The sequence below is a fragment of the Xyrauchen texanus genome, chromosome 9 (genome assembly GCF_025860055.1).
Source record: "Xyrauchen texanus isolate HMW12.3.18 chromosome 9, RBS_HiC_50CHRs, whole genome shotgun sequence".
NCBI classification, from domain to species: Eukaryota; Metazoa; Chordata; class Actinopteri; order Cypriniformes; family Catostomidae; genus Xyrauchen; species Xyrauchen texanus.
The window spans coordinates 31,952,899-31,966,815 of NC_068284.1; the positions used below are offsets into that span (position 1 = coordinate 31,952,899).

At 38.7% G+C, this 13,917-nt stretch overlaps 1 protein-coding gene across 1 annotated transcript in view; it reads left to right on the forward strand.

The window, feature by feature from the left end:
* LOC127649716 (astrotactin-1-like) overlaps positions 1-13,917 on the forward strand; it is a 560,423-nt gene that overhangs the window by 46,998 nt on the left and 499,508 nt on the right. The window lies entirely within an intron of this gene.

A 13,917-nucleotide genomic window follows, 5' to 3' on the forward strand; every position in this document is an offset into this window, starting at 1 on the left:
ACTGTTTTAAGCTTGGATTGGACTGATCGTGTAGATTGACAGGTCTTGTTTTACCATGCACACAACTGAAACAGTGCTGGATCTTATTCTATGCGATTATTTTTCTGGTTTGTTGTGGTATTTACAAATGCAAGTAGTTCTTAGGTTCAGTAAAACAGTGTTCCCTTTACAAAAAGCTTCACTTTGATGTTGCGCTGCTAAGCGCTACGGGGGAACAACTCTAGCTGTGAACCGAGCTGAAATAGTGTGTGTAACACGTCAATGAACATTGACTGGAATTTATAGCCTCGGCTGATGTAATCATTACATCAGCCGAGGCTATAGCCCGTAGCGCTTAGCAGCGCAGCATCTCGTTCCGCTTTTTTTCAGGGAACAAGGGTTACACATGTAACCCGAGACGTTTCACAACCACTGTGCCACGGCACAGTAGTGTGCCGTGAAAGATTGTCAGCTGTGCCGTGGAAAATGATCAAATTCCACAAAATAAATAAATGCATGGAAAAAATTATAATTTCACGTGTCCAAACTCCTTACCTTTCAGATAAATTAGCTGTTTTGAAACCATAATTGGTAACTTTTGTGATTGTGAAGAGCAATAATTAATGTGCAAAAGTGAGTGATATTTATATGTGTTAAGGGTCTTTCACATGACTTGCATCAGTGCTGCAGAATACATTGAAGTCTATGAAGTGAATTTACATTAGTAGGGCCCTATAATTTCCGCGATCACGGAATCGCGGACGGAATCGCGGAACTGGCAAATTAACGCGGAATCTGGTGTAAACATGGAATTTCGCGGAATTTTTACATTTGAAATGAAATTCTGTTTTTGTGTGGGAGAATCACGTACGTCTGGGGGAAATGCACACCGGGAGACGCAAATCTGGGCGACACAACCCCTCCCGCTCCGTCATTTCAGCTCCCCCTCACCCTCCCCCATCAAAACAATGAAAAAATGGCGAAGCGGCTCTCCACAGCTCCGCTTTCGGCGAAAAAGTTGAGAAACACGACGCTAAGCCCTGAGTACAGAGCCGAGCAGTTCCCTCGTGACTTTTACATGTCAGGTGAACTATTGTTTTGCAAGTTTTGTCAACATTCCGTTGACTGGAAGCACAAAAATACATGCACTGACCACCTGTCATCCAAAAGCCATGTGAAGAACAATGAGAAGTACAATAATAACGCTAGCAAGGCCACCACGTCCCTACAGACGTGCATTACTGCTGCTGCATTCAAGTCTTTGGACTCAAGAAAAGAGTTTGTTGAAGATTTTGTCGCTATGTGTGCTGAGGCTGACATCCCTTTGGAAAAGTTGACAAAACTGCGTCCGTTTCTAAAGAAGCACTGCAAACAGGGATTTTGCCTTATTTTTGATGCACTTTAATGTACTGTATGGAAAAGATGATTCTTTATGAAATACTTTATAATTCTGAAATTGAGAGGTCCTATTTTTTTACTTGAAAGAAAAAGCTAATGGAGCACTTTTATTTATAACCATTGGTTCATAACCATTAATATTTTGTTAGTACTTAGAGTGCAGTGTTATGTTGCATCATGCAGTAAAAGTACTGAGTAAATGTGATGTTTGTTACCTCAATAAATTTAAGGTCATTCCTGTTTTATTTGTGTACATTTTAATCATTAACATTAAAAGCACACTCTTTTTACGACTGAAATAACAGTAAAGGGTAAAAAAACTGAATTCGCAAAAATTAAAACGGAAAAAACGGACTTTTCAAAAATTTAAACGGAAAAAACAGAATTTGGGAAAAAATAAAACGGAATTTGGGAAAAAATAAAACGGATTTTATAGGGCCCTGCATTAGTGTTTTTCACACACACACACGTTTCTGCTTCACCAATATTGTCTTTGAGAGTACGAAGCAACAAGAAATATTTCCAAACTGTCCAAATTTGTGAAGAGACATTGAATGTCTCATAATTTATATTAATAAAATTTTAAATGATCCTTTACGATTACCCCAGTTATTTAACTAATTTAAATTCACCAAGAAAACGCTTAGACCTAAACATAAACAAGTCATTTTATTACTTTATGCTATCAAAGCAACTGAAAGCTTTTTTCTTTTCCAAATACATGTTTTTAATGTTTATTGTGTACACCTCTCGCTTTTTTATGTGGCAAACTGTAAACAATCGTCCCTCTGTGACTCTTTCTGCGACGCTTGACACTGGGTTCAGCCTCCAGAACCAAATTAAAACTGTCACAAGAAGTCTTCTGTCCGAGGCAAAGATGCAAAATCTAATGACAATTGCCACAGCATCCGTCTCCCTTGATGTGTTTAATTACACACAGGTGAGTTTAAGTCGATGCGGAAAAGGATTTACATTTTAAATGTATTTACGTGTTTTGTTCATATTTTAATCAAATTAGTTTTTTGTAATATTGCGTTGTTCATATGTCGAGTTTTAGTGGCCTCCACTGTCACTGTGGGGGAAAAAATATTAATTTGCTTTGTGTGGTGTCTCAGTTGTTCATCTGTTCTCTTCATAAATAAATAAATGTATAATCTGCTATATGCTCATCCTGTAAGTTCATGATTAAAAATTAAAATGTGAATTAAAATGAAAGCTATTAAATGTCTTATACCATTAAGACATTTTTTTACAATCCTGTCCATAAAAATTACAGACAATGATAAAGCCTAACGCAAGCACTGTATAAGGGGGGATTTGCTGTCATTTTCTGCATATCCCAAAGCCGTTTTGTTGTCCGTTCTGCATAACGTGGCAAATCGCGGCCCGTTTCACGGCCGACCCACCGGCACGTTCTCCCAATGGCCAGTCCACACCTGATCAGCCCCAAAGTGCGTTGTCCTACCGGGAAAATGCCCTGTATGCCAGATTACCAGTCCAGCCCTGGCTGTGACAAAGAATGTCAAAGAGGGGGAGGGGCAGGGTCTCGTGTGGTCTCATAGAATTACAACTTAAATGCAGATGTCGGGCACACGCTTAATTGAGAACTGATGCCAAGGGCCAAATTTACAGAAAAACTAAAATATACATAAAAAAATTAAGAAATAACTTGCAAAAAGGGCACTTATCTTGTGAAAGAGTGTGGGTGCTTGAGCACCATTTGAGGTCTGTCTGTGCACGTTACAACCTGCCTGAGTTTCGTCGACAGTCGGAGGCGGCACAAAATTTACAAGGCGGCCCGCCTCATAATTCTCTATGCAGGAAAAACCCTGTACCTGTACCTTTTTTCTTTCTGTCAAATTTTTATTTTAGGTTATTACTTCCTATTTATTTCCGATTCAAATGATTCCATTTTCAATTTGAATCTATTTGAACTAGAAACGATTAATGGCAAGAAGCAAAAGAACTGCTGACAAGCCTGTCTTTGTCTTCTCAAAGTAAACAACACAAGAAGGACTTTATAATGTTAAGTCTGTCTTTAACCTAGATCTGACCAGAAGTTAACTGAACAGACCTGATATTGAAGAGCACACATACTAGCCCTATGTGAACATGTTATAAACAGGGAAGGAGAGACTGACATGTTAACATCAAGGGAAAGAACAGCCAGGTTGGGCTGAGCAACTCTGTCAATCCAGAGGTCGACTAATTGCCAGACAAAAGCTTGAACTGTATTGACTATGGCCTTGACATGTAACCTTACATTTAAAACCCCTACACCTTTAAATTAAAGTGCCTTGCTCCTGTCAGTTTGGACAGGATTAGATGCTTCAGCCAAGCAGCTTTCAACTTCAGGCACTGATGAGAAAACTAAAACACACAAAGTACATCTGCCCTCTTGTTGACCCAGAAACTGAGAAAAACTGAGGTCTCTTTAATTTCTAAATTTTTTCTCTTAGACGGCCATGAGGTTAAATGAAGACGAAATGGAGACTTTTGCCTAAGTACAGTATAATGCTTCTCGTTTTTCTTGAAGTTGATACATAGATGAAACATAAATGAGAACTCCATCAAGTCTCTCAAGTTATGAAAGAACAACCTCTGAGCGATAACAATTTTCTCTGGTTGCTCCAAAGTCTGGTTTTACAAAATATTACACATTTCCTGAGCTTAAGGGAATTTGAAGGCTTAAGTACTTGTTTGGCATTACCTCATCACGCTGATTTACTACACATACAATCAGTCTCTGTATTGCTTGAGGGAACCATGCGTTTACATCCTTATCTCATGAAAATTATCTTCAGGTCTTTTTTAAAGGCATTGATCTGTTGCTTTTGATGAATCATAAGTCTGCAAGCATACATCCTTAGTGGGAAAGGTCATATTGCTAAATGCATCCACAAATATTATATTGCATGGAATGTAATTATTTGTAGTGATTCACTTAAAGAGCAGCAGTGAATTTCTCTTTGGGTTCAGGAATAGTAAAATGGCTGAAAAAGCCATTTCCAACATGGAGTAAGCCAACTCCTTGTGGGTTTTAAATGCAAATCAGTTTTTTATTTTTTTATTTCTGGTAAGCCACAGAACCACAAAACAAAATCTTTTCTTGATAGCAATGAGCTCATTGTTGGTCAAGTTTTTGTCCCAGCAATGCTAAATATGGGCTTGACAGCTACTGTGAGGGTCCACATATCACCTTGGCCATTTGTGCTTAAAAACATAATGAAATTGATCAGTTTCAGACAGTTTGGGAAGAATAATGGTTGTTCCCTTTCAAAAAGCTACACTTATGATGCTGCGCTGAAAAGCGCTTTGGGAACAGCTTTAGGTGTGACCAGCTGTGAATATGTGTGCAACACGTCAATGAACATTGACTGGAATTTATAGCCTCTGCTGGTGACATCATTGGATGCACCTGTGGCAGGGCTATAAATAGATACATCAGGAAGAGGCTATAAATTCCGGTCAATGTTCATTGACGTGTTGCACACATATTCACAGCTGGTCACACCTAAAGCTGTTCCCAAAGTGCTTTTCAGTGCAGCATCTTGTTCCGCTTTCATCAGGGAACAAGGGTTACACTTAAGTGTCCCGAGACATTTTCAAACACTTTTCCTGAACACTCCCTCCGTTTTCTGCAAATGTTGCTGTGTTGGTTGGGTCAAGCACACAGAACAATGTTTAGATTTTTAGCATTCACAATTGTTAGTGAATTCAACCTACAAATGCCTTACTTATAATTGTCTCTGCATAATTAGCTGGGATAGGAGAAAATATTTTTAATCATAAATTGCCCTTATGCTGTACACATCCAGTCGCTTGACTTTGTTTTCTGTCTCACAATTGTTTGACAGACAAATCCTAGAGATATGTTTGCAAATGTACCACTATCTAATTTTTTTTAAGGTGTTTTGACCTGTCACTGTGAGTTGTAATGAATGAAAGTCAAGGTGGATGCTTCTGGCTGGCATCCTTACAGAAATGTTTCTTCACCCATCTGTGTGATATTATATTTTCAGTGCCCTAGAATCGGATAAAATCCAAGCTGTGAATTTGTGTTTACATCAATGTGGTGAATTACTAGTTTCAGTCTTTTGTTTAAGGTTTCAGTTGGTTTACTATAGTTTGATTGATTTTTTCATTTGGACAATATTTTGTGTTGTGTATAATGCCATGTGTGACGTTCCGTAAAAGACAGGACGGACACACACGTCAACTTAAGGGGTAAGTTTTAATTCTTTTAGTTCTTTCAACATACAGTGAGGAAAATAAGTATTTCAACACCCTGCTATTTTGCAAGTTCTCCCACTTGGAAATCATGGAGGGGTCTGAAATTGCCATCGTAGGTGCATGTCCACTGTGAGAGACATAATATAAAAAAAAAATCCAGAAATCACAATGTATGATTTTTTAACTATTTATTTGTATGATACAGCTGCAAATAAGTATTTGAACACCTGTCTATCAGCTAGAATTCTGACCCTCAAAGACCTGTTAGTCTGCCTTTAAAATGTCCACCTCCACTCCATTTATTATCCTAAATTAGATGCACCTGTTTGAGGTCGTTAGCTGCATAAAGACACCTGTCCACCCCATACAATCAGTAAGAATCCAACTACTAACATGGCCAAGACCAAAGAGCTGTCCAAAGACACTAGAGACAAAATTGTACACCTCCACGAGGCTGGAAAGGGCTACGGGGAAATTGCCAAGCAGCTTGGTGAAAAAAGGTCCACTGTTGGAGCAATCATTAGAAAATGGAAGAAGCTAAACATGACTGTCAATCTCCCTCGGACTGGGGCTCCATGCAAGATCTCACCTCGTGGGGTCTCAATGATCCTAAGAAAGGTGAGAAATCAGCCCAGAACTACACGGGAGGAGCTGGTCAATGACCTGAAAAGAGCTGGGACCACCGTTTCCAAGGTTACTGTTGGTAATACACTAAGACGTCATGGTTTGAAATCATGCATGGCACGGAAGGTTCCTCTGCTTAAACCAGCACATGTCAAGGCCCGTCTTAAGTTTGCCAATGACCATTTGGATGATCCAGAGGAGTCATGGGAGAAAGTCATGTGGTCAGATGAGACCAAAATAGAACTTTTTGGTCATAATTCCACTAACCGTGTTTGGAGGAAGAAGAATGATGAGTACCATCCCAAGAACACCATCCCTACTGTGAAGCATGGGGGTGGTAGCATCATGCTTTGGGGGTGTTTTTCTGCACATGGGACAGGGCTGACTGCACTGTATTAAGGAGAGGATGACTGGGGCCATGTATTGCGAGATTTTGGGGAACAACCTCCTTCCCTCAGTTAGAGCATTGAAGATGGGTCGAGGCTGGGTCTTCCAACATGACAATGACCCGAAGCACACAGCCAGGATAACCAAGGAGTGGCTCTGTAAGAAGCATATCAAGGTTCTGGCGTGGCCTAGCCAGTCTCCAGACCTAAACCCAATAGAGAATCTTTGGAGGGAGCTCAAACTCCGTGTTTCTCAGCGACAGCCCAGAAACCTGACTGATCTATAGAAGATCTGTGTGGAGGAGTGGGCCAAAATCCCTCCTGCAGTGTGTGCAAACCTGGTGAAAAACTACAGGAAACGCTTTAATTGCAAACAAAGGCTACTGTACCAAATATTAACATTGATTTTCTCAGGTGTTCAAATACTTATTTGCAGCTGTATCATACAAATAAATAGTTAAAAAATCATACATTGTGATTTCTGGATTTTTTTTTTTTAGATTATGTCTCTCACAGTGGACATGCACCTACAATGACAGTTTCATACCCCTCCATGATTTCTAAGTGGGAGAACTTGCAAAATAGCAGGGTGTTCAAATACTTATTTTCCTCACTGTATAACAAGACAGTCTTCCTTCCTCCCTCAAGCTCTGTCGCTCCTGCCCTTTTATGCCGCTCTCCTCACGTTACTGAAATTAGACACAGGTGTTAGTTATCATTTAGCTCAGGTGTGAGCGCCTTACCGCTTTTCTCTCCCGGACGGGCGCTTGACCACGCCCCCGCTGCCACACCATGTAACGTTAATGTACTGTGGCCCCCAAACGTATTTGAACTTACTTAATTATAATTAAGTTACAATTTAGGAATGTCTTTGCATTACTGAGCACTTTATTAGGAACACTTGTACACCTACTTATTCATGTGATTATCTACCCAGCCAATAGTGTGGTAGCAGTACAGTGCATAAAATCATGTTGATATAGATCAGGAGCTTCAATTAATTTTCACATACAATGATTTCAACTCAATAATTTTCAAATCAATATTTATGTCCATTTATTGATTTATTTGGTAATAAGCTGGATAATGAGCAGTCAATACAATACAAACACCTTACAGGTCTCAGACACAAACCGGTGGTGGAATTCAGCTGTTTCTAGAAATTCTGAATTACTTTATTTCTTCTATTGAACACAATTTTTTTTTTTTAGAAAAATATCACAGCTCTGTAGGTCCATACAATGCATGTCAATGGCAATCAGGCTTTTGAAGCTCCAAAAACAGATATAGTCAGCATAAACATAATCCATCAGACTCCAGTGGTTTAATCAAAATCTTCTGAAGTGATCCAGTTGGTTTTGTGTGAGAACAAACACAATGTAACTCCTTTTTCACTGTACATTTTGACAGCAGTTTCCTTGGCGATCATAATTTTAAGCTCGATTACACATCCTAGAGTGCCATCTAGCGCTCTGTGCATGCATAAAGCCCTAGGAAGTGTAATTGAGCTTAACAAACATGATTGTGCAAAGATGGCATGATTTTCAGTTAAAAAGGGTTACATTTCGGTCTGTTCTCACTGGATCACTTCAGAAGAACACTGGAGTTTTATAGGTTACCTAAATGCTAACTTTATCTACTTATTGGAGCTGATATATTATTCTAAAAACTTAATTTGTGTCCTACAGAAGAAAGTCATACACATCTGGGATGGTATGAGAGTGAGTAAATGATGAGAAAATGTCAATTTTTTGGTGAAATATCCCTTTAAGCATCCAAAAGTGTTGATTTTATACTGTAAATAACCCAATTTTTTTCCAAATTAGATGTGAGAGATTAATAAAACTAAAGAAGCAATTATTGTGACATTTGTATTCTTAATATATTTGTTTTAGATAGGGGAAGCAATAAACTCTTTATGTTTTCAAGAAAACATTGACAGTAATCAGACCTGGAGGAGGAGATGTTCTAAGAATGCAAGAGGTTTAGAGATGATACCATGCAACAGAGGTGCCTCCCCAAAGAGAAATCCATTAACAATTGAATTTATGTTTTACTGATCAAATTTCCAGCACACCTAAGCCTAAATAGCCATTATTCAATCATACACAAGTAGCAGGCAGCATAAATACTATACAAGCATACCCTAATATCATTGAAATTCACCTTGGCAGGAGATCGCTGTCTGCTGCAAGGTCACAGATACAACTATACTGTATATCTGTGTAGATGAGGCCATTACAGTTTATATACACTTTAGTACTTGTGAGCCTGAACAGGCAATAGGAAAATGTGCCAAAAGACTTATGCCTCTCAACAATCAGTGTTTAACATCACTATAAAGCAATCATTTTAGATGCCTTTTCTGTGATAGGGAAAATAGCCTCAATCATGTAAAAGTGCTACCTTTCCATAAACATAGATTGTTTTTCTTCAACAATTTCATCTTGGCAGCCATCTTTGGCACTTGAAACCTTTTTACATTATTCTTGCATTTTTCCTACCATAACACACAACGAACATTGTAATAGGATGAAACACTTTCAGAAAATATGATCAGCAATGCTATTATCATTTCCCCACATAATAAATCCCACTGTCGTGCTTATCGTTAGATTTAAAAACAAACACACTTTCTGGCCACCATATGTGGCGACAGATGTCATCGCGCAGCCCCTGAGGGGGAAGACAGACGACCTGTCTACATAACTGAAGCTGAGAAATTGTAGTTTAGGGGAAACACAGACAGAACATTTACATTCTCTACATGTACATCATCCAAGATTCATTCTTCTCTGGGAATACTCCAGAGAGTCTGATGTGTGCAAACTGTGCGAGAAGGTGGCAAGCATTTGGCATGGTTGTGAGAGTTCATGAGCACTGCCAGTGCTGCCTGGGTTTGGCTTGGGAAGAGGAGTTATTTTCTTCTCTATATGGCTTTCAGTATCCTCCTTTTATAATACATTTTATTAGAATAAAAATATTAGTACTTTATAATATTTCAGGGGTATTTGATTAAAGTTTTTCTTGAAATTTTTGTTTGTTTAATCACAAAGGATATGAAAACTTTCACACAATAGAAACCTTTTGAATTTTATAAAGCCTTTTCTTGACTAAGGCCACAATTGTAATTTGAATCAGCCTTCATATTATTGCTATTCAAAGATGTATTTGTTGCATACTCAACAGGGTTGCAGTGATTTTTTGTTTTTGTTTTGTTAGATTTTTTTTTAGTGCATTGAAACGTGACAAAAGGCAGTGGAACACGCAGAACAATACAAATACAAAATATCTAGAATAACATAAAGTGTCAAAAACAGGACGGTTACTTAGATTAAGCGAATAGTATTCGGCTGGTCATAGGATTCTAACATGGCAGCTCCATTTGCGGACCCTCTCCATGTAGAATAAAAACAGCTTTTATAAGGTTACTGATATGACTGAAGTCTTTATTTTAATGTGAGTGGTCATGATTTCGTACTTGTATTGCAAAATTACATGTGTTTGGAGTTAAACTTTTTTAATGAGGAAATAATTACTGAGTGCACCTCTAAAGTAATTACAAAATGGCTATTATTTCAGTTCTGGGAAAAGTTCTATTATACAGGTGCTGGTCATATAATTAGAATATCATCAAAAAGTTGATTTATTTCAGTAATTCCATTCAACAAGTGAAACTTGGATAATGTATACATTCATTCCACACAGACTGATATATTTCAAGTGTTCATTCCTTTTAATTGATGATTTGAACTGACAACTAATGAAAAACCCCAAAATCAGTATCTCAGAAAATTAGAATATTGTGAAAAGGTTCAATATTGAAGACACCGGGTGCCACACTCTAATCAGCTAATTAACTCAAAACACCTGCAAAGGCCTTAAAATGGTATATCAGTCTAGTTCTGTAGGCTACACAATCATGGGGAATACTGCTGACTTGACAGCTGTCCAAAAGACGACCATTGACACCTTGCACAAGGAGGGCAAGACACAAAAGGTCATTGCTAAAGAGGCTGGCTGTTCACAGAGCTCTGTGTCCAAGCTCATTAATAGAGAGGCGAAGGGAAGGAAAAGATATGGTAGAAAAAAGTGTACAAGCAATAGGGATAACCACACCCTGGAGAGGATTGTGAAACAAAACCCATTCAAATATGTGGGGAGATTCACAAAGAGGCATAAGTCAGTGCTTCAAGAACCACCACGCACAGACGTATGCAAGACATGGGTTTCAGCTGTCGCATTGCTTGTGTCAAGCCACTCTTGAACAAGACACAGCATCAGAACACAAAAAGGACTGGACTGCTGCTGAGTGGTCCAAAGTTATGTTCTCTGATGAAAGTAAATTTAGCAAAATAGGGGCCACTGTACATTCAAAGGTGGCATTTCAACAGTGAACTATGCTGAGTGTATGTAAAGTCTTCAAAGTTTGACTTACAAACAAATTAATCAACATGTCTATCAATATTTAGAGTTTACCCTCTGATAATTTTGCCTACACTTCATGTATTTGTGTTATGTTAAGTGCGCAGTGTTAATACAGTTATTCATACAATTAACCCTTTCATATGTGCTGTCACACATATATATGGCCCACATGGTTAATAACTGGGCCCCGCAGAGTACTTTCACTTATACAGTTTAAGTCATAAGTTTACATACACTTAGACTGAAGTCATTACAACTAATTCTTTAACCACTCCACTGATTAAATATTAGCAAACGTCATGGTTACTGTTGTAACCTCCGTTCCCCGATGGAAGATGTTGTGTTGATTGTAGTGACACAAGGGGTTCCTTATGAGAGCCTCGCATACCTCTGAACTTGAGTAAGGGCCAATGTAAAATTGGCAGACATCAAACTCGTTCTTCCTCTGATGCGTGCTGCCATTTTACATTAGTTGTGGTTGTCATTCATCAAACAAACAGCTACTCAAAGAGTCTTTTTAAGCTCATAATATGTTTATTTTATGTAACATACAGCCTAATTTTTCATTCACACAAACAGCAACTCAAACAATTTTTCCAGGCATAGCCTATAATACATTTGTTTTCTGAAACAGACTGGCAAACAATCACAAAAGCACCACGAACAGTTTAGAACTCATATCCTCACATTGAAAACATGCTGATTATCCAATTAACGCAGCCACGTCTGTTTACATTAGCGCTTGACGCATTACATTAGCGCTTATGAGGACTCTCCATAGACATAAGGATTTTTATACTGTATGAACTATAGATTCTGTCCCTTAACCCTACCCCTAAACCTAATCCTCAAAAAAAAATATTCTGCATTTTTACATTTTCAATAAAACATTGTTTAATATATTTTTTAAGCAAATGATGGAGACACTTAAAATGTCCTTATAAACCACATTTATAGCATAATACCCTTGTAATTACCAGTTATCCTCGAAAACCACTTAAACCTGCCCACACACACACACACACACACACACACACACACACACACACACACACACACACACACACACACACACACACACACACACACACACACACACACACACACACACACACACATCCAATGTCTGAGAAGTCAAATACTGTATTTACTGTAAATACTGACGATACGGAAGTTGAACTGAGCAGAGTTCCACTACCGTTCCATTCACCTCATTGAGAAGCGTATGCTGTTGGATATTCGGCACATTTCAGCGGCTATATGGAGGACCGCACTGCGTTGCACTGGAGGAGCACACTACTACAGTCCTACAGGTATGCCCTTTATATGGTGCGCTACATTGTATTCCTGTATATTCTAACCTTCCGTGTCCGTTGTCTTCCCTTGGTGTTGGGACGCTGGGGAGGCGTGCTGGGGCTGAGACGGAGACAGTGGATCGGCGCGAGCGGGTATCTCATGACGGTGTCGGCGTGGGTGGAGTGCGGCATGTCCTCGGGGGATCACGGAGGTCGAGCCTGCAAAGTGATGACTTTGCGGGGACATCGGGTGGATCATGTTTTTCCTCGGGGCTTGAGGTACATGCTGGGCTGTCTAGACCCCAAAGTCCTGCGACCACTTCAAAAAAGGGCGCTTTGTGCGTCCCTATAGTAACGCAGAATGTAAACAGGAAACGTCTAAATCCTGGGATTGCGAAGAACAGGAAGTGGAAGGTGTTTCAGACTGTCAATCACTCGCGAACTTTGTGGGACCCTAGGGCTAAACCAAAGGGTCTTCTAGGTGGACATCTAAACGTTAGAAGCTTACTGTCTAAAAGTGAGCAAATACAGCATCTTTTATCGGATTCAAACCTGGACTTTTTATGCTTATCTGAAACCTGGCTTAATCAAAAAGCTCTGAATATTCCTGGTTATAGCATCTACAGGAAAAATAGGGAGGGATCAAAAAGGGGGGGAGGAGTGCTGGTTTACATAAAAAGCACATTACAGTGTCACAAAATCAAATGGTCAAATAATTTATTAGAATGTTTAGGTCTCAATATCACCCTTTCACCACAAATGTCATTCGTCCTTGTGGTAATGTATAGGCCTCCCTCTGCAGACAACAGTTTTTATGAAAACTTTGAGCAGCTCCTAAAAGAAAGCAACCTTGATAAAGAACTTATCATTATGGGGGATTTTAACATCAACTGGGAGGACAAATCCTGTAGAAAAAAGCTTAAACAAATCACTGACAGGTATGATCTAACACAAATTGTACGTGGGCCAACAAGAATAACTAATTCTACCAAGACACAAATCGATCTCATATTTACCAATAGACCTGAAAGAATTATAAAATCGTTTAATATGTTGACAGGTTTATCAGACCACAATCTAACTCTTGTTACAAGAAAGCTTGCCAAAACACGTTTTCACCCTTGCACTAGAGAAAAAAAAAAGAAACTATTACAATTCCTAAAAATAATTATCAAAACTTAGATTTGGTTAGCTGTAGATGCAGCTAACCAAATTCAATGGGATGACATTTTATCTTTAGTTGATTGCGAAATGCGCCAAATATTCCTAAAAACACTTGAGAGAACTATTAAAGAATTCTCAAAAAAAAAAATCAAGTACAAACAACACAAAAACACTGTACCCTGGATAAATCCAGACATCATAAAAATCATGAAAGAACGTGACCAAGCCCTAAAACTAGCAAATAAAACAAAATCAAGTCATGACAGAGGACGTTTCACTATGTTGAGAAATAAAGTTGTAAGATCATTAAGAAAAGCAAAGGCAGATTTCTTTCTCACTATAATTGAAAAATCAAATGGAAATACTAAAACAATATGGAATCAGCTAAGAAAAATGATGGGTGATCGCCC